The sequence below is a fragment of the Eleutherodactylus coqui genome, chromosome 3, assembly GCF_035609145.1.
Source record: "Eleutherodactylus coqui strain aEleCoq1 chromosome 3, aEleCoq1.hap1, whole genome shotgun sequence".
NCBI lineage: Eukaryota > Metazoa > Chordata > Amphibia > Anura > Eleutherodactylidae > Eleutherodactylus > Eleutherodactylus coqui.
The window spans coordinates 252347204-252367165 of NC_089839.1; the positions used below are offsets into that span (position 1 = coordinate 252347204).

General features: G+C 43.8%; 2 protein-coding genes across 3 annotated transcripts in view; one reads left to right on the plus strand and one right to left on the minus strand.

Annotated features, from left to right (window-relative positions):
• The window catches only part of DNM3 (dynamin 3), a 310170-nt gene extending 298923 nt beyond the window's left edge, over positions 1 to 11247 (plus strand). Inside the window, exons 19-21 of the mRNA XM_066594996.1 lie at positions 3734 to 3843; positions 9929 to 9996; positions 10826 to 11247. The gene's annotated coding sequence lies outside the window, so the exon portion shown is untranslated. The remainder of the gene's footprint in view (positions 1 to 3733; positions 3844 to 9928; positions 9997 to 10825) is intronic.
• The window catches only part of PIGC (phosphatidylinositol glycan anchor biosynthesis class C), a 45744-nt gene that overhangs the window by 17980 nt on the left and 7802 nt on the right, over positions 1 to 19962 (minus strand). Inside the window, exon 1 of one of the 2 annotated variants that reach the window (XM_066597305.1) lies at positions 5936 to 5983. The exons of the other annotated variant lie outside the window; for it this stretch is intronic. The gene's annotated coding sequence lies outside the window, so the exon portion shown is untranslated. Of the gene's footprint in view, positions 1 to 5935; positions 5984 to 19962 lie in introns of those variants that run through there. 2 annotated transcript variants of the gene reach the window in all.

A 19962-nucleotide genomic window follows, 5' to 3' on the forward strand; every position in this document is an offset into this window, starting at 1 on the left:
TCATTCAGTTTCATAGATCTTGCTCTAGTTTCAGATTCAGTGTTACAGCTGCAGCTATTTGATTAGTAAAAATGTTCCACGACTTTTGGGCCATCTTCACAGGGGGCAGAATTCGCAGCAGAAAACAAAACAAACCCTCTGCTAGAATTAACAGGCTGCAGCTCTAACCCCTTAGTGACCAGGCCTGTTTACGCTTTAATGACCAAGACAAATTTTGTAAATCTAACATGTGTCACTTTAACATGGAATAACACCGTAAAGGTTTTGCATATCCAAGTGATTCTAACATTGTTTTTTTCGCCACATGTTGTACTTCATTTAGGTGGTAAAATTAGACCGATAAATTTGTGTATATTTAGTAAAAACGCCAAAATTGGGCAAATTATAAATTTCCATCTGTTCACTATATTCTGGACACATATTTGAGAAACTAGTTTTTTTAACCATTTAGGAGACGTGCAAATTTAACATTATTAACATTTTGAGGAACGCTTTGTTTTCTTACAAGCCAAGATTGTAAAGGGTCATAGGTGTCAGAATGATAGATACCCCCACAAATGACCCCATTTTAAAAACTACACCCCTCAATGTATTCACTGAGGGGGGGTCAGGAGTATTTTGACCCCACAACTTTTTTTCAGGAGTTAATGCAATTTAGAGGAGAAAAAATAAAATTTAATATTTTTGCAAATATGTCATTTTGAGAACATTTTTTTTCTCTATAGTGTACATGAAAATGAGGATTTGCACCCCATAATGGTTATCCCTGTTTGTCCTGTATTTAGAAACATACCCATTGTGGCCCTAATATTATGTCTGTATGCACAATAGGGCCCAAACCTAAAGGAGGAGCCGGTGGCTTTCAGAACAGACATTTTGCATGAAGGCATTTTAGGCCCCATTGCCCACTTGTAGAGCCCTTGAGCAGCCAAAACGATAGATAACCCCCACAAATGACCTTATTTTGAAAAATAGCCCCCTTAACGAATTCATCTAGGGGTGTACTGTGTATTTTGACACAACAGTTTTTGAATGAATCTAAGCAAAGCAGAAGGAAAAAATTAGGATTTTTATTTTTTTGGCAATTGTGTCATTTTAAAAACAGTTTTTTTTGTACAGCACACATATGAATGAAGGTTTGCACCCCAAGATGGATCCCCCTGTTTGTCCCGTGTTCAGAAATATACCCATTGTGGCCCTAATCTGCTTACAGGACACATGGCTAAATTGCAATTTTGCGCGATCGCGATTTTAACATTACAAGTCCCATAGACCCCTGCAAAAAAAAAAAAACCGCTGCAAATTTTGCAGTGAAAAAAAACTGTAGTGGGTAGTCACCCTTAGGGTATGTTCACTCGGGGTGAAAATGCTGCGGAATGTCGGCAGTGGGAAATTCTGCATCAAACTCTGCATTCAGATCAGGTGATACGGAAGTGGCATCACCCTTACCAGCGGCTTGCTCAAGGGTCCCAGGGAGCACTGACAGCACAAGCAGTACGAGGTGAGTGGAGCACTGTATTTGTGCAGCCCCAGATATGCACATGCTTTCGAGTCAAAATCCACACCAATAGTGCAAATTTTGACTATGTTTGGATGTAGAATTTGCTGCAGAATCAACTTGCTGTGGACTTTCCACCACATTTCTGTGTGAACATACCCTAAAGCAACCCTGTAAGTTGCACAAAATTCTGTCCTGGGACTGGAGGGGGTGGGAGTATGTTACTTGCACTTGGTTTTCTCTGCTGTCCATTTGGTCTGCTAATTCTGGGCTGGATTTTTCGCTGTCCAAGATGGCGGCTGCAAACTCTTATCTAGCTAATTGCACACTGTGCACTGCTTTCCATTTGGCCAGTGCTCATCACGTCAGCAGCACTGACCAATCAGAGAGCAGGTATAGTGAATTGGTAGTCTCAGTCTAATACTACCACTAAAGACCCATTTACATGCAACAATTATCACTCAAAATTCGGCCAAATGACTGCAAATGAGTGATCGTGGTTGCCTGTAAACCCTGCCATCAATCACTTTTCAGTTGAATGATGATTAAGATGAGCTTAAAATCCATTGTGTTCGTCACAAGAGCGGCTGATTACATTGTATTCTGCCGATAGCCCGTGTGAGAACAATGAAGCTGTGTAAAGAGCTTAGACCACATGCTCGGCTCTGCAAACAGCTCCCGGAGGCCCTTTTACATGCAAATGAAGATGATAAAGTGTTAAGGGACATTACTGTCTATTAACACTTTATGCAAAATGATCGCTAAAACTGTCAATCTTTCAATCCTTTGAAAGATTGTCTTTGCATGTAAATCGGCCTTAAGGGGATTAGCTAGTTTTAAGATTGCGTCGGCCCTCTTGGATCTGCAGCCTAGCCACACCCACTCTACCCTCCAGCCGAGGATTGGCAGCTCGCTTTCTCTGCACAGTAATAGACAGACAGCAGTCAGTCATTGGCTGTAGGACAGGATGGGGGGAGCTAGCCTGTAGCTCATGAATATCCAGGACTACTTCAAGTAGTCCTCCATGCATGTGTTGTTACTGATAAAAGGCAAGTTTCTCCAAAACTAATGCAGACGGTGGTAGAATTTTTTTTTTTTTTGCTCAAAGATATTTTTTTAAGTAGTACAACAAAACAACAAACTATATACATTTTGTATTGCTGTAATCGTACTGACCCATAGAATACCATGCCATGTTTGCTGCAGTGTGTACGCCGTAGAAACAAGACCCCCCTCCTCCCAAAGATGGCTCAATTGCATTTTCTTTTTTTTTTTTTTGTAAATCAGATTTTATTACATTTTAAATATATAACAACAATAACAATAACACATCAGTCATTGAGATAGGTTACAATCTTTGTCTTGAATCCACACTAAATAACTTTAACATAGCCCTCGCGGCTTAGGAGACCCCACCAATGACTTACGAAAATTCGCTTATGGTAAGCTGTGGTGATAATCCTCCCAGTCACGGGGACCACTCCAAACTTCCCTGGCAACATGCGCTTGTGCAGTCCGGTCTTCTCCCTTCTGAATGGGGCCGCTCGTGCCGGAGAGCTGGTTCTCGTAGCTCCGCCCCGTCACGTGTGCCAATTCCAGCCAATCAGGAGACTGGAATCGGCAATGGACCGCACAGAGCCCACGGTGCACCATGGGAGAAGACCCGCGGTGCATTGTGGGTGAAGATCCCGGCGGCCATCTTGCTAAGGTAAGAAAGAAGTCGCCGCAGAGCGGGGATTCGGGTAAGTACTTAACTGTTTTTTTTTAACCCATCCCTTGTGTTTGTCTCGCGCCGAACGGAGGGCCTATTGAAAAAAAAGAAAACCCGTTTCGGCGCGGGACAACCCCTTTAAGTAGTAGCATGGAAAAATACAACTGAATCTGCAAAAAAAAAAAACAAGCCCTAAGACACCTATGTTGATGGGGAAAATACAAGAGTTATGATTTTATGATAACGGGGGAAAAAAAACGAAGATGGGAAAAAAAGGGTTTAAAATGATTTTAATACTATGGTTACTTAACAAGCAGCAGTGTAACACTTGTACACGCCTGCACAGCAGGTTCTAATTATACAGGTGGGAACAGATGTACATCGAGCCTTCGTGATATTGTTAAATACACCCCTACATGCCTCGTGATCCGCTGAATCCACGCTTTGTGCAGATGAAATACAGCAGGGTACAAGAACTGTATGACGTCATTTGGTACATAAGAATCGTTGTGTTTGATCACCAGTGTCAACATATTATGCTAGAAGACCAACAGACTGAGAAAACGCACTGTCAGCAGTGTGCATACCCTAGACTGGCCATCCCGTCCCAGCAAGGGCGCCTTCTGAAAGCACGGTAGGTCTTCATAAGAGGCTACATAGCTCTAAATAATACAAATACCTTTAGATCACAAGATAAAAATGTATATAGTAAAACAAATACTTACCCGCATGGACGATCCGTGGCATTCTGCACACATTGAAAGAATAGAACATTCGCATGTCCGCTCACATGAACGGACAGCAATAGCAATTTCCGCGAGCAGACTTAAAATCGCAGCATGTTCTACTTCTCTGCGGAAACCACACGGACGGCTTCCATTAAAGTCAATGGAAGACGTCCGACCCACGGACAATCCGCAATTGACATTGCAGATAGGCTGCGGGTACCCGTGTCAACACCTAGCGATGATGCAGGAAAAAAAAAGGATTTAAAAAAATAAAATGTGTATTGCGCATGACCGACAGCGAGTGTCCGCGGTCATCTGCAATACGGAAAAGAGAAGGTACAAGGGGTTGCCAGCCGCAGACAGAGCCGGATTCCTCTGCAGGCTCCCGCATGTGGAATGCGCCCTGGTCGTGTGCATCCGGCCTAATATGCCCATATGTCTCCTACTGAGGGCTCATTCGTACGGCCGTATGCATAAAATGTTGCGTATATTATGCAGCGTTTTACCGCTGTGTGAGCTGGCGGTGAGCAGACATATCGCTGCGTACGGCACGCTGTCATGCGCAGTGTGACTAGTCTATTTTTTTAATTCCTCGCTCTGTCACTTAACAGCATTGCGTATTAAATGCCGCACATACGCAATGTATTGATCACCAGTGTATTGCGCATGTGCAGCATTTAATATGCAACCCACAGAGAACATGCTCTATTTCTCTGCATACCACGCAGTGTGAGCCCTATACATTTGTATAGGCTACATATGACACAATGTCCCTATTCAATATATTGCTTATGTGCAGCGTTTTCATACACATCCCCACTCTGAAACAGAGCGGGAAATAAAAAAAAAATATCCGCGGACATGCGCAGTGTGCACAGAGCCATACGCGGTCTCTGCATATGTTTACAAAATAGGTAAAAGTCTGAATAGAGACCCGCAGCATTTTACCCATACGCCCGTGGGTATGAGCGCCAAGAGTTTTGCTGTAGATTCAGTGTGGACTATCAGTCAAACTCATGGCGGAAATTATCTGCCATATCTGGAAACATCAATTATAGACCTTCAGCAGCTGACTGCTCATTTGGCCAACAGTTATTCCTCCCTTCCTCCCCATACACAAGAATGCTTCATTTAGCCCAAAGAAAAAGGTTTGGCACTGTGTTAGCCAGTAGAGCAAAATGTAATTGTTCCCAGCAAGAGAAACCAAGTAATCTTGTAGATATGATACCTTGTAATGGCTAACAGAAAAACTGATGTTATACCGAGCTTTTGAACCTACTTCGGGTTCTTCCTCAGACTATGCAACAAATCCGAAGAGGCATATGTATATACACATATATATAAAAAGGCACAGATATGGTGTGATTAATTTGCACTTAAAACAATACCAGAACAGGATGAGTAGAAGAGTAAATACTTAATAAGTAATATGAACGTTTTATGGCTTCTAAATTGGTGTTAGGGGGTCACCAGGCCAGCGTGTTATCTCGACTATAGATTTCTCATAATCTCATTTACTCCTCTTTGCATCCTGTTCTGGTATTGATTTAAGTGCAAATCAATCACATAATGTCTGTACCTTTTTCATATACGTACATATTATGTAATTATATATATATATATATATATATATACACATATATATATACACATACACATGCACACACACGCACATACACACTTCTTTGGATCTACTCTATTAAAAAGTATCATTTCTACAAGACTACTTGTTTTCTCTTGCTGAGAACAATCACATAATTTGGCCCAAAGTACATGTTCTCAATAGAGAGGGGGAGGATCGGCCGCTATTGGACATGTCTTATCGCCCTTGAGAACACCAGATCAGCATGCTGCAATTCTTCTGAAAGTAGCCTGAGGTTCCTTCATTTCTCAAGTGAATATCTCCCAGGGCCGATATGTGATACTGTTCCATACCTAAGTGATAATGTGACTGACATGTGTTTAATAATGTTTGATTTATGCCTGATTTGTCCTCACCAGTCAATGGTTCCTCTTTTGCAAGTCAATGTTGGTCTTCAAGATGTCCCTGAAAATGTCAGTACAGAAATAGCAGTGAGTGTTGTTGATATCTGCGGGCACACAGCATAGTACCCCTGCTAGGTACCGGGACTGTGGAGACGGAGATGGTAGAAATCTAAAACCCACCCTACTTACTTCCCTAGCTCTTGAAAAAAAGTTATACTACCGCCCATAGCATGCAACGGAAAAGCTATTTTTTTTCTGCACACAAACGAAAGTCAATTGTGATTTTCCTCTCGCAGAGGGAAAAAAAATAAAAATCGCAGCACGCGCTATTTCTAGGCGGAAGCCGTGTGGACGTCTTCCATTGAAGTCAATGGAAGCCGTCTGACCGGCGGCTCTTCCACAATCATCATTGCGGAAAGGTCGCAGGTGTGCCGGCCCCCATACACAGCACAGATAAAGAAAACTCCAGACAAGTATGTGGGGGTCACCGACTGGGCACAGGGTCAGATTCCGCTGTGGGATCCGACCCGTCCGTGTGCGGGCGGCCTTAGGGTCCGTTTACACCAAACGATATATCGTTGGAACGAGCGAACAATGTCGGAGTTCGCTCAGGCAGCCTGTTCATACAGGCAGATATGTCGTTGGCTTGTTCAAACGAGAAATCGGTCAGTTGTTCCCATTCCCTGTATAAGTGACTGAGAACGACTAAACGAGCGCTATTTAAACCATCGCGCCGCAAAGAATTTTATGCCTGCAGAAAATGAATGATGAACAAAAAGTGAACGATTTCATTTGATTGTTGGTGCTTTTACACTGAACAATTCATTCTTTGAGCGATATTTTTGATGGAATAATCGTTCCACCTCAACTGGAATAGTTTCCCATTAGAGATGAGCGAGCATACTCGCTAAGGGCAATTACTCAAGCGAGCATTGTCCTTAGCAAGTACCTGCCCGCTTGGAAGAAAAGATTCGGGTGTTGGCGCGGGTGAGCGGTGAGTTGCGTAAGTGAGCAGGGGGGAGAGAGGGAGAGAGAGATCTCCCCTCCGTTCCTCCCCGCTCTCCCCTGCCGCTCCCGCCGGCACCCGAATCTTTTCTTCCGAGCGGGCAGGTACTCGCTAGGGGCAATGCTCGCTTGAGTAATTGTCCTTAGCGAGTATGCTCGCTCATCTCTATTTCCCATACCTTGGATGTGTAACCTCACGCTTGATGTACTGTTATGACATTTTATATTTTACTCGTTTGGAATAGCATAAAAATAAAATAAAAAAAAGAGATTTAAAAAAAATCTATAAAATTCTATTCATTCGGTATAATTAATTAAATGCAGAATTTGCTGCAGATTTGCTTTCACAGGAATTTAGGAAAGTTTTGACATGTCCTATACATATAGGTTCTATTTATCTAAGCCCCTATTTATCCTAAACATTGATAACTAGGATGCGGTAACAGCAATTGAAAATCAGTTATTGCCCTTCCTTTCTATTAGGGTTCAGTCACATGACTGTGATTTTGGCACGTATTACGCCCGCCATGCACGACCGGAGTCAATGAAAGTAAATGGACTTTCATTGATCCATTCACATTAGCGTGTAAACACTGCATATAGATACACGAAAGGGGAAAAAAAAAATCGCAGCATGGTGAATTTCTCGGCATACCACACTGCATGAACCCTATACTTTTGTATGGGCAGCGTATGCAATGCTATCCATATGCAATACATTGTGTATTGGGGGCGATTCATTAGCAACCCCGCTATGAAACATAGTGGGAAATTAAAAAAATTCACACTGCACATGACCGTGTGTGTGAGATATGCTGTCATGCGCAGTACACTCACTGCCATATGTGGTCGCTGTAGCATATATTAGTTTGCATCCTGCAGTGTCCATCCAGATGAATGGGCAACCATGTATAACATGCCAAGGCCAAGTCTGACAGAGTGGAAGCTACTTGCTCTTAAGGCCCTTTTACATGGGCCAAATAAACCCCGGGCAGTAAGGTTGAGTGTAAAAGGGCCTTTAGGCTTGGGTTCACACTGTGTTATAGTCAGTACCCAGCCTCACCGCTCCGGGGTTTCATAGACTTTAATGTCCGAGTGACATGGTTGCGACTCAACCATGCTATCCTACCCTGGAAAAGAACAGAAACCATGTCATCCTTTAACCCTTTCCAATCCACTGTCTGACGTCTGAAGACCTTATAATTTAGGGTTGTACAGCTCTGATGTTGGAAGACGTCCGTCGGGGTTCTCTTACTGTATATTGCCAGCCTTTCTGCTGTTGAAGCCTGTCCAACGTGTCACCCCATGCAGTACTGGCTTTAGCCAGCAGATAGCGCTTTTAAGTAATGGCAGAAAAAGAGTAAGCGCCCTAGGAAAACCAGGATACAAATTGGATCGGAAAGAGTTAAGTTAATGTTCAGGGTTCCATCTGAATACAGTTTTCAGCTACTCGGATGGCACCTTGTGATGGAAACAACAGCGGAAACGAAAATGCTGTGTGCAAGAGGGCTTACAGAGGAAATACTGAGCAGGGGACGCCTACCTCTACTCTCTGCAATGTCGTCCAGGTGTTTTAATGTGGCGTATGGACAGGGACGGTCAGCACGGGACACCCCTGCATCAAAGTCAGCAGCACACTTTGTACTGTGGATTTAAGTGTGAATCTGCATCAAAATCCACCCCCAAATCCACACTATTTACTGCAGGTTTGTCATGGACCTGATTGAGATGATTTCACTCTTTTAACTGAAGGGGTGAAGTCTGCTGCAGATCTGCATCAATGCTGGGGATTTTGATGCCAGATTTTGGTGCAGACAATCCGTACCGTTTCTGCTACGTGTAAACGTGCCCTAGGGCTGCTTTCACGCCTGCATTAATATTTCCATTGATCGGCTGAGTCATAGAAGAATGGCGGGAATAACAGAAGTGCCAGATCTGGCACAAGACAGGCATGAGCGGCACCCAACTGATGCAATGACTAGAATGGAGTCTGCCAGGTCTTTGCCAGGCCACCTGGCATTTTCCAGACAAAAAGATTCCAACACAAATGTGAACAAAGCCTAATGTTCGTTAATATGAGGGAGGGGCCAATGCTATGTAGATGTGAGCGACACTTCTAAAAGCCTGCTTTTAAAGAGGCATCCACATTAGCCAAACATGGCCTCACTGGGAAACATGGCCTAGAAGTGGAGCCAACTCGGCTGTTTCCATAATTCGGTTGGGATGGGGTTGAAGCCAGAACTAGAGACAAGTATGGGATCTGCATCCATCAGACCTCCATGTTGTATCCTGTGGATATACCATAAAAGCCTCAGATGCGAATACTGGATCTGGAATCTTAATTTGTATCATTCTGTTTCTCCAAAGCTTTTAGACTACAATGACATGTCCTGTTTACACAGCTATAAACCCAACACTTGCTGATGGGAATACACCAGTTCCATTACGTAATGCACTCAATGGAAAAGGACACAGTTAATAAGTGAGAGCTTATCCAGAAAAGGGCCACAATATAGTCATTAATCCTCCCATCACCTAGCGCTATATGTTCAGTACAAGCAGATATAGGCTCACACCATGATCGCTCCGCGAAAACAAGTTCTTATGCCCAAATCCACTTCATCTGAATGTTACTATTAACCCTTTCCAATCCAATTTTGGATTCAGGCTTTCTCTTTTTGCTGTTATACAACAGTGCCATCTGCTGGCTAAAGCCAGTGTGTGTGCGCCAGAGAGGCTCCGACAGCTGGCAATAGATGGTAAGAATACCCTGTCGGACGTCTTCTGACATTGGAGCTGTACAGGCTTCAATCAGAATGTAGGAAGACGTCAGACAGTGGATTGGAAAGGGTTAATGTACAAAGTACTTCACACGTATAATGCAGCACATACACTTGTCTGAAGGGTTACTAACCTGCAGAAGCTGTCGTGAGCAGTTTTACAATTTCAGAATGTCGCCTATAAGTGGAATTAAATAATTATTTTCTTGTTGTTTTTAAGCCTGAAGCCTCTGTGGCCGGTGACCATCAACGGGCCGAGTGTCCAGTCCTGTAAAGGCATGCTGCCTGGTAAGTTCAACTAGGAGGCTGTATATATGTGCTTAGGGGCTCTTCACATCATGGTCTAGCCATCTGTCTAGTATATATGTTTTAATCCAAAAAAACACCAAAACACATTAAAAAGTATTGCTATAGACAAAGGCCAAATGCACGCGGGCGTATTTGCATTGTGGAATCCGGAGTGGGCACCCGCTCCTGGATTTCGCAGCAAATATTGCCCATAAACATGCTATTGAAAATCGCTTTGAGTGGAAATCAATTGCGATTTTGCGCTCGTGGAGGAAAAATCGCAGCATGTTCTATTTTAGTGTGGACGACTTCCATTAAAGTCAATAAAAGCTGTCTGATCCGCGGCCCTTCTGCAATCATCATTGCGGAAAGGTCGCAGAATCCGCGCCATCGCCCAGTGACAGCGCGGCATAACCTGTACTGCGCATGAGTGCCGGCCGGCACATCACCAATACAGATTATGAAGACTCCGAACAGGTACGCAGGGGTCACCGCCCGGGCACAGGGTCAGATTCCGCTGACCCGGCCGTGTGCATTCGGCCTAATTGGTTAAACAGAATTCAAAGTAGATACTTTTGAAAATGTTTGATCTCTCTACATTTTTTGTGGGATAGCAAAGCCTTGCATATTACGCTTCTGTCCTATGCTGAACTATACATTACAGTCAATAGGAAAGGTATGTAAACATAAAGCTGTACGATTCAACACATGTAACATATGTAAGATTTTTTTTGTTATCAAATGCTTAAAAAAAGTTTAACGGCAGAACTATGATGTTCCAAAGTCCCCATGCAGCCATAGTGTTAATCCATCTGTGTGGCATTTGCAGAGAGGATGCGCTGTAACCCAGTCTTTGGTGGTCTGACCCGCCTACAGCATGAAATATTTGGGAAAGTACCAGTGGAGCTTCAACAACCTTTTAACACTATTCATTACACATCCCTCGCCTCCTTAGCGGGGACAAGAACCAAGTAAACGACTGGACATACAGCCTGATGCTACTTGCAAGAACGAATGTGTGGAGAAAACCGAACTGTCTTAAGGAAAATGTGCCCTTGGTGCCCACAGCGGCCATTGGTCTCCATACCGGGAGAATGAAAAAAGTAATAAAATCTGTCAGATCGTCAGCCACAAGGACGACTCTGAGAAAGACTGCTGCTCAACTAATGTACAATGGTTCTGGCATGTTCTCTGTATTACAGATCACTCTTATGAAACGGTTTAAAAAAAGTTTGACAATTTCCAATTGAATGGGTTTGATCTTATTAAACCAATACGCGGCTCTGTTATAGTGTTACTATTTGATAGTTGATCCCTAAGAGATCTGTTTTCAGTGGATTGACAGGAAAGGATAACGGATCCCAAGAGAATCCCTATTGTTTGATCCATACCGTACTGATCCCTAGTATGGTCATGCTCCAATTATATATAGTCAAATCCATTAGGAAAAGCTGGGTGATAACCAAAAAACCTTTATAGAGTATAATAGCTCCCATAGTTCTTGTCACAGAGCTTTCCCGAACTCCCTAAAAGGGTTGTCTTGAACTGGTCAAGGTAAAGTCCCTTGGTGCAGGCACCGAGTCATGACTGACTCCTAGGGTGATGTCACATCATGACGTTTTCTTGGCAGACTGTTTTTGTGGGGTGGTTTGCAATTGCCTTCCCCAGTCATCTTGTACCCCCCAGCAAGCTGAGTACTCATTTTACCGACCTCGGAAGGATGGAAGGTTGAGTCAATCTTGAGCCGGCTACCTGAACCAAGCAGGGATTGAACCCACAACCTTCAGATCATAAGCATGAGCTTAGGACTGCATTTTTGCTGCCCTAACACTCTTCCCTCCATTAAGATGGCCATACACACTAAAAGTATATTGGGCAAACCTGCCAATTTCAGTGGTCTGGTTGATCGTCTAATGTGCTTGGGGACCTCCTGACTCCTCCGTGGCAGATGTTGGAGGAATAAGGATTGGATAGTTGGATTTCAACTGCCCAGATCCTTTTGTTCTTGAGATAGCCCAGGGGTGTTTGGCAGCGGCTTTCTCCTCGCTCTACGTACAGAACACAATCATGCACACTTGGCCAAGCATGCATGTGTATGTGGGTGTTGGTCAAGACAGCTTGTTGGCTGCATGAGTGTTTGGCAGACAGCTATCTAATGTGTACAGAAAGCCTTATGCCCTGTTCACATCTGTGCTCCAAATAGAGCCTGTGGGGCAAATCCGGCAAACAAATGACAGAAAACACAGTGCACCATTCTGTGCTGGTTTATCTAGGAAAACACTAAAGGGAATGCTGGAAGTCCAGCAGACTGTTTGGGTCCTCCTGGATTCGGCACTTCCATCTTTACCTTTGCTCTGCTCTTAAGTTGGAGCCAAATAATGGAACCTAACAGGGCATATGTGAACCCAGCCTTAGTGAGACTGGAGGGCCTCCAGGAATGGTTCTTGCTCTGGCAGACTCAGCCAAGACATCATGAACTTCCCTCAAGCAATATCGAATGATCGTCGCTCTTCAGAAGCCAGGTCCATGATTATTAGACAGGGTGCTTTATTTTATAAAAGGTGTTGTTGTGGTCAGACAACCCTATAAAGGCAAATCTACCTACCTGCACTATGCTTCTCCTCTAACATTACTGCATAACTGTTATATCTCAGCCAAAAACTGAACACCCTTCTGGATTGGACGTAATAGTTGTCCTAAAAGGATGAATTCACAATATATAATGCAGAAAACAAAAAAGCTATGAATAACAAAACTAAATTAGGAAATAGGGGAAACTTACCCTAGCGTGCTAATACGAGAAACCCTACCTAAAACTGGGGCTATCGCCTTGACCAGGGCAGCCTCCAGAGCCTGATATAACCTCAACTGTCCCTAGTTGATAACAAAGTGTGGGAAAAAAAACTAATAGATGTTAAAAACAACTGACACAACAGTTCAAGGTAAAGATGTTACAATGCAAACCAACAACTAGAAGCATCACAAACTTATCTGATTGTCTGAAGTAACTAGGAGGGCGCCGATCTGACCAGAAATCCACCAGGCAGAGGAATATCCTCTGAAAGGAGGGACCGGACTACATGCCCTACAATAAGGGTTGATTGGCCAGCTGGGGTAACCACCTTCCCTACCGACCAATCAAAACCTAAACCAGCAGCTAATGTTGTCATGTCGGCGCCCAGCGCTGAATGACAGGGCACATGATCCGATACGGCGACCACATGGGTCAAGGCAGACGTTGCGATATCACCCTGGAGCCACCTCCGGATGGCAGCTGCCATACCGCAACACTCACTAGATACACTGATATTCAGAACTCTATGGCAACTTTGTAAACATGTTAGTGGTTCACCAACTTTTCCGAAAGCATTTGTAAACAACTGGCTGAACAGAATTTTTAAAAACATGATAGTAGGATAATTCAAGGACTTTTGACTGACGATTTTGGAGAGAAATGCAAAGAATCTATGTTAAAGGTTACAGCTCACTTAAGTGAAGTAATGAAGAACAAAAGCAACCATCCATGAGGTCATCTTTCTGAGTTGGCATGGACTCATTGATTACCCTTGGACTTCAATGTGCAAGCCTCACACAATATATCAGCAATTGACTCATTTCCTTATCAGGGCTTAACTAGGTCTCCACGTGGCAGCGGAGATGTTTTCTTAAAGGGCTAATTTCCTGATCAAAGTCTGGTGGCACAAATTGGTATCAGCAGCTCATCCTGGATGAAGAACAAGCGGGCTAGGGTTACATATCCTTCACCATGGGATATAATTAGATGATTTACTAGCTGGGCAATCTACACCCAGGCTCCAACTTCTTACAGGATCTTAAATTACAAGTCAGTTTTCTCACCCAGCAAAAAGTAATATCTTATCAGGTTGATCACACCTAGAGCCCATTAAGTTCACCCCGTTCATGACAATTATCAGCATGCTGATGGTATGTTGTTACATTGTAAAAAGATAATAATTCCATATGAGAACGTGAACCGTATTAGTTCCAGTATTATACCTACAAAACTAAAACTACATTTGCATAGCATCCCCTACTTCAGTCAGTAGGATGGTGAAGCTGGCCACACACTGACTATCTTGGGTCTGAGAATTTGGGTTGCGGATAATAAATGTTATAAAAAATATAGAATTCACTAATATGAAACAATACAACTACTTATTTTGATACTATTATGAACCCTCTACTTATCATTTAAAGAGAACCTATCCTGAGAGGTCTATTGTACTAAACACCTGTATTCCCCATGGATGGTCAGGAGTGGAGAAGATGAAAAAGTTGTACAGGCACGGATCAAAACTAGAATTGTCAGAACAATAACACTTTTGCACACCAAAGAAATAAATTGCTCACGTACCCTCTAGTGGGAGGGGTATCCTTAAGTAGAGCAAGACTTGTCAGGATTGGTTGGAGATAGGAAGGCTAGGTGTGCCCGCTAGCCCTTTTTAAGGCGGGTTGTGCATGGGCACACCCTATAGGTGGCAGTAACAGCTGGCATAGGATGTAGGATGATGCGGTGATTGACTGTGATGACAGGAACTAGGGAATGGGAATCGTGGTCACTTGAGGGAGGAGGTGAGAGAAGTCATCAGCCCCCGAATCATAACATCTGGAGCGTATTAGAGCTCTGTGTTGTGTAGTTCCTATGTTATTCCTCCTAGAAATGTAGTAAACAAATTGTCAACTGGGTGCGCATGCACTCTCTAGTTTTATGCTACAGCATCTAATAGCTGCCCTACAGTATGTTAAAGATATCTCTGCTAGTGATCTATTGTCTATAGGGGTTACCAGTTTTCTGATAACTTTTAAGGCCCATTTACATGCAAAGATGAGCGCTCAAAATTTGTTCAAAAGATAGGGAGATTGAAAGTTTTAGTAATCATTTTGCATAAGCTGCTAATGGGCACCAATGTCCATTAGCAGCTTATTACCTTCATTTGCATGTAAATGAGTCTGTGGGAGCTGTATGCAAAGAACAGCTGGTGGTCTGTTCTCTGCATACAGCCCCTTTGTTCTGCCATGAGGCTGCAAGCTAAAAACAATGTAATCAGCGCTCCCGTGGAGAACACAGCAAGCAGTCCCTGTTATCAGCTCTCTGGCTGAATGATGGATTTTATGCTCACCTAAAAATCATCATTTGGCCGAAAAGCAAATGCTAGCGTTTACGATTATTGCTCAAAAGACCTCGTTTGAGCAAATTTTGACCGATAATCGTTGCATGCAAATGGGACTTTAGGTTGGGAAAAAGACTTTAGGTGACAGATAGTACAGGGCGATGGAGGGACACTTTTACGCCTTTTCTTTCTCTTCCATAGCAGAAGCAGTGGAGCTCTGTAACAGCGTCGCTCGTGTATGGCGGGAGGAATCTGATTGGTGGAGGCAGGGGAGCAGCAACACCTCTCGCCGGTGCTCACCACCAATCAGTGGTGGTGGTGAGCAGTGGCAGAAGGAGAGAGGAGAAAGAGAACTGCTTTCTTCCCCTGCCATAGAGCGGACCTAGCAAATGCACGGTTCAGCAAACGCGAGGTCGAGCGAATGCGCGGCCATTCGGATGTGCAGTTGAGCGAACACGTGGCTGTGTGAACAAGCTGGCCAGCTTAAATTTCGGCCCGTTTGCTCTATAGGACGGGAGTGCATCTTATAAAGTAAAAAATACGGAACTTTGCAATGTCTAATTTCCTTTCTGGTTTCGGTAAACGCTTTGGAATGTGCTGGGGCCATATATCATTAATACCGCGAGGCTGAGCTATGGCTCCTGACTTTCTGCAAACAACTGTCAGGTTTTCTGTAGCTGCAGAGAGAATCTTAAATTGCAGTCTAACCGTACCATTCATAATACACTGGAAGTAGCGTATATCCATTATCCACCAGCGGAAAAGCTCTTTGTGTGTGAATTACCTGCACATTGATTGGGCTGGGGTGGGAGGATGTGGAGGGATTTAGTGATCTGGAAATATTCTATTTGCGGACCTGAGTGGCCGCTCTCCACCTGATAACATCAAGGCCGCGCAGTACTGAGGTTATATATAGTCGGCGAAGGTGGGTAGGATTTACGAGAGGTCACCCATTATAACAAGGCGATCTGATGCCTTTCTGCCATAGACCGCTTGTACAGCAGGGGGAATTACAGACTCTTCCACTGAACTTGTCGTGTCGCTAAATACTCACAGCACATTCCAGCATGATCAATAATTCCCAATTCTCTGCCTTGTAGCAATTTATTTCTTAAATCAGGCTATTCTGGGTCATTGATCTCAAACTTACATATTTCTGCTACTTTTCTTTTAAGCTTTCTTCTCATTTTCTTACCATTTTCCATGCAAGGAATTATATCCCATACACTTTAAAGGGATTTTCTGGAACTCCAATATTGATGACCTATCCTGAAGATAGGACCGATATCGCACTCGCCTGAGTAAGTATGGCCTTAGGATGGGTTCAAATAAGTCTTTTATGTCTGGACAGTTTTTCTATGTCTGAGTAGTGTTCTCGGACAATAGTAAGTGCAACAACCAGGAAAAATGCTGAATGATAACTTCTTGGACCAGATTGCCATCACTGAAACAATCGTAAAACCGTAAATGGTCGTTAACCTTTAATAGCCATTGTGACAACTAGTTAAAGTCCAATTTATTTACCTAAAATTAGGTTTTTGTGCTGCAAATAGGATCTCCCTTCCTCCTAAACTTGCTGACAACTGCTTGCTGTCAAATGTGTTACTGGAGATGGACTGATGGCAGAACAGGAAGTGGAGGAGGGGAATGTGCCTTTGTGCTTATTAAAGTCTACGAGAGCAGAGGAGAGAGGAAGAAGGGAAGGGAGAGACACACACACAGACTCCTTGTGGAGCAAATGATTATTTACAGCCATTTATTGACTCTACTGCTCAATATTACTCTATACTGTCCTAATTTATGAGGATATGCCACTCTGTGCATTACAGTCAGAGAACAGAATTTGTAGTTCTGTGCACAGTCTAATAAACACAGCGCAGCAGCCAGCTCCTCCTGCAAGTTTTGAGAATCACAGATAGAGGGCTCTTTCACACGAGCACGTATACAGCGTTTTTACGCAAGCTCCGTATAAGCGCTTGAATGGGCATTTTTCCATGATCAAGGACAGCGTTTTCTCGTTCCTTCACATGACCCCGTCATTTTTAGCAAAAAAAATACGCCGCACCCTGAAAATCCCTCGCTCTGGCAAAATCATCAGGATGCCTTCCAGTGCCTATATAAAAGGCACCTGTAAGCTTTTTGCAACGTTGGATGCTGCAAAAATGCCTCCCCCCTCGCTTCTCTTTCCCTGCTTCCATAGGAGTCTATGAGACCCGCCGGCGTATATTGGCCAAAGCATAATTCCAGAACTATGTTTTGGCTGAGCGTATATATACGCCAGCCGCGTATATGTTCTATTTTTTGCGCTGCCAGCGTATTTATGCGTAGTATATTCGCCCGTGTGAACGGATGCATTGAAACTCAATTGCCTCCCATGGCTGCGTACAGAGGCGTAACTTGAAGCTCCTGGGCCCCAATGCAAAATCTGTAACGGGGCCCCCAACTATAATGCTTTATTCATAGTACTGAGCTCCTTTTATGGAGAAGAGAGGCCTTATGGCCCCCTAAGGCTCTTGGGCGCGGGTGTAACCGCATCCCCTGCATCCTCTATAGTTACGACAGTGGCCGCGTATATGGGCCTGGGCGTGAAAACGCGCCATATATACACTTGTGTGAAAGAGCCCAGAGGCTGCAGAGGAGAGAAATTGGGGAAAATGTAGGATACAAGTCATAACAGCAGGTACACACAGCAGCTTATTCTAAAAAAATCATCCGAAGAGTTAGGTAGTAGAGATGAGCGAATATACTCGTTTCTAGTAATTACTCGATCGAGCACCGCGATTTTCGAGTACTTCCGTACTCGGGTGAAAAGATTCGGGGGGCGCCGGGAGGCGTGGCGGAGCGGGGGGGTAGCAGCAGGGAACAGGGGGGAGCCCTCTCTCTCTCTCCCCCCTGCAACCCCCCACTCACCCACGGCGCCCTCCGAATCTTTTCGCCCAAGTACGGAAGTACTCGAAAATCGCGGCGCTCGGGTGAAAAAGGGGCGTGGCCAAGTAGGTTCGCTCATCTCTATTAGGTACCCTTAGAAGGGAGCCTATAACCAGGCTTAACCTTTCCAAACCATTCCCATCACACTGCATGCCTTGCAAATACCATTACAAAGTTATAACTTAATGCCCAGTAGCTCTTTGTATCTTACGAAAAGTAGTTTAAAAACTCCTGTGCCGTATGCAGATTAACTATTTTTCCATAATAACTACCCCCAGCGACCAAGAAGCAGCAGATTTTCATTAGTCAGAGCAGTCCCTAAGGTCCCTTTACACGATTATCGCCCAAATTCACTGTTTTCAGCAAGAATTCAGGAAATAATCGCCCCTATGTAAAGTACTCTTTATGGTACCATACACATAAATATGTATTCTACTTGTTGCCTTTATATAGTGCAAATATTGGTGATCTTATGCATCTAGTTATATATTGTTGTTGTTAGCTGGTTAGTCATTCACGACCCTCGTCTACCCTAAATGCGAGCTCCCTCCATGTTTTTCGGTTGTGCACTGCTTCTTTCAGTTGTGTGATATCCATGCCAGTATCAGCTCTGACTATATCAGCCATCGCGTTCTTTGGCGCCGGGTCTTCTTTTGCCACTGATCTGTCCAAGCATTATAGATTTTTCTAGCAGCTCTGCTCGTATTACATGGCCAAAATCCGTGAGTCTGAGTCCGGTCATCTTCCCTTCCAGTGATATATCGGGTCTTATACAATTCAGGACTTCTCTGCTTGATAACTCTCGCCGTCCAGGGTATACGCAGCAGCTTTCGCCAGAACCACAGCTCCAAAGCATTAATCCTCCTATCAGCTTTTTTCGCAGTCCAGCTGTCACATCCATACACGTCTATGGGGAAAACGCTGGTTTGCACTATGCTGCGTCTAGTTGCTATGCCAATATCTCTACTTTTCCAGATTCTGTCCATGTTTAGCATCGCGCTTCACCCCAATGCTATCCTACGTTTTATCTCTGGCATAGATTCTCCAGTCTGCGCAATTTTCAAACCAAGGAAGATGAGGTCTCGCACGCATTCTAGAGCCTCGTTGTCGATTTTGATTTAAATTTAGCCATTTTTTTGCAGTTGTCCTAATTTTTGTCTTCTTTACATTCAGGTAGAGGCCCATTTTTTCACTTTCAGTTTTAATCTTACATATCTAGTTATATATCTGCTGTCATACAGGCGATCTTATTCTGCACACTGCGCTTGTATTTAGGAAATAGCAGAAGCAGCGCCATAATGTAATCACGTCTGGTCGGCCTATAGACAAGCAGCATTACATCACTGCTGACCAACCATGTCTGAAGAACGTCCCACGGGAGCGCTGTGGATGTACCTGTCTGCAGGAAGCATAGCGAGTGATTTCTCGTCAGCCGACAAGAACCTCCTTATTGCCTACATCTTCCTCATCATCACTTATGTTCCCTCACAGTTCACCTTCCTATGACCTTACGCAGCCTCACCTTTGTGGTATAGGAACATCCGTATTTGTCAGTAAATCGCAGGTGAGACTACAGTTCCCAGCATGCATTGCTGTGCCACTCAGCACTGTTGGCAGCTCTCATTGATACTTTTTCATCCCACACAAGAAGCCAACAAAAATGTGACCCGCTCACGTTGATCTTTATGACATAATTTACACGTGTTTGTTGTTAATTGGAGCCGTCTGTGTAAGAAGTAATTAGCGGTGTGTAGGAGATGGCAACGTGCAGCTGGATAGAAGTAGGTCAGGTCTTAAGGCCCATTGACACGTAACAATTATCGCTTAAAATTTGTTTAAACAAGCGAATTTGAACGATAATCATTCAGTGTGAACGTGAAAAATTGCTCACTTGTCATTTGCGGTT